Raw genomic sequence first — 2,146 nt, 5'->3', positions numbered from 1 at the left:
TTTTTTCTGTTGTTTCTGGTTAGTATGGTCCATCCATTTTCCTTTGGCATCTCTATGTAAAGGATTTCACTTAAAATTTCTTGTCATTTTGGTCTTGATTTCACAAATTCCTTATGTTCCTTCCCTCCTTCATATTTGATGGAGAGCTTTGCTAGACATAACCTGGAAATTGTTGGCTTTTGTTTTCTTGGGTTTTTTGCTTGTTGGTTTGTTTGTTTTGCATTTTTAACTTTCTGTATATGGCATCTCAGTTTCTTCTTCCTTTCAGGGTTTTAGCTGAGAAATCAGAATTTAATCCAATTGTTTCTCTTTGTGATTTTCTCATGCTGCTTTTAGAATTCCAACATTATCTTTTAATTTGGAGAATTTGACTATGCTATTTCTTAATGTTTTTCTTTTTGGGTCTAGTCTATTTGGTGTTTACTGTGCTTCTTGAATGTGTATTTCCTTGTTCTTCAAGATATCTGGGACATTTTCTTCTAGTACTTCTTCCACAACTTTCTCAGTGATTTCCCTGTCACACCATGTTCTGGAATTCCATCCGTACCTATGTTGTTCCTTTTGATGGCATTGCACATGATTCTAATGTTTTCTTCATTTTATTTACATCTCATCTTTGATTTTTCTTCAGTGATGTTCTTGTCTTCCCGCACAATGTTCCATCTCTTCAATTCTTCTTTTTCTGTCCAACCAGAATGTTAGACACTTCTGCCATTTCTATCTTAATATTCTGGATTGCATTGTCATGCTTTTCTGCTATTTCTAGCATTGTGTTGGCCATACCCTCTCTTTCTTGTAATGATTTCTTAAGCTCTAGTACCTTTTGATCCATATTATCAATTCTTCCATTTATTGCATTTTTCCCTTAGCTGTTCAAGTTGCTCCTCATCATATTATTTCTTCTGGATTGCTGCCTTTGCATTATTTAATAACTTTCATTGTTTCTTCCATCATTTGCATCTTTTTCTATAGCTGTTCAAAATAACTCCACATCAACATATTTTTTCTGGTCTATCTATTCATTGGGTCTGCCTTTTTAAGAGAAATATTATTTTGTTTTTCTTAATGACTGAAGCAGACCACTGCTTTCTTAAAATTATGCAAGTCTTTTTTAATAGACGTTAAGTCGTTGTAATTATGCAATGACCCAGATTATCACAATATTTTGTGAAGGACTTGTGTATTGATACTCCCTTCTTGGGAACAACAGTCCACCTGGAGCAGGATGGTTGTTGCCCTCCAGAAACCTCAGCTGGACCTGGTCTGTCCAACGTGAGCTTAAGATCCTACATTATGTAGCTAGACAGCACTGGTTAAGGCCAATGTAGCTGTGATATTGGTGCTCTTGGTATAGTACATCAGAGACAGCAGCTGAGCCATCTCCAGTTGCAGGGCAGTGGGGCCTTCAGGCAACAGGGCAGGGGTCTGGTGCGCTCTAAGCTGAATTATGGTCTGGACCAAACTAGAACTTCAACCCCCTCAACCTGGCAAGCAGTGTTGTTGGGCAGGGTACGAGTGCACCTGTACTGGACCACTGACTTTACACTGGGGAAGTGGTTGTGGAAACATGCTTCCAGGTTGGCCATGTGACACAGATCTTGGCATCTTGCATCAGAGCATTGATAGGTCCTATGAGAAGAATGCGACCTGAGAAAGACCCCAGTTTACCTTTGGCGTCTATGTTTAATATTATACAATCTTAGTAGATTATCATTAAGATTAATGACTAATTTAGTCTATTTGTGTGATTTCTGAATCACAAAATAATTATTATTTTAACAAGGTGAACTATTTTCAATTCAACTCATTGTAATAAAGTTATACTGACTTATATTTAGCAAAGTTAATTAAATTACTATATTTAAATCACAGAGCCTTCCTCTTGTACTCTATTTGGTATACTGTCATCATTGTTAGGTCTCATCAAATAAGTCCCAACTTCTATCTAGACACATTTGTTTGTTTTATTTCCATCCAGGCTACATTTCACATCCTTTGCCAATATCACAATTCAAATACATCAATTATTATTTTATCTTCCTTTTTCATTGTCCAACTTTCAAAGGTGTACATTAGTTCTCAAAGTAACAGGCTTATTCTATGTCATCTTAAAGAAGTCCTTTGAACTGTTGTTGTTATGTGCCAT

This window comes from Elephantulus edwardii, unplaced genomic scaffold (genome assembly GCF_000299155.1).
Source record: "Elephantulus edwardii isolate Elephantulus edwardi_28Jun2011 unplaced genomic scaffold, EleEdw1.0 scaffold00085, whole genome shotgun sequence".
Lineage (NCBI taxonomy): Eukaryota > Metazoa > Chordata > Mammalia > Macroscelidea > Macroscelididae > Elephantulus > Elephantulus edwardii.
The sequence above is the reverse complement of the archived record's forward strand: the minus strand, read 5'-3'. Positions refer to the sequence as shown.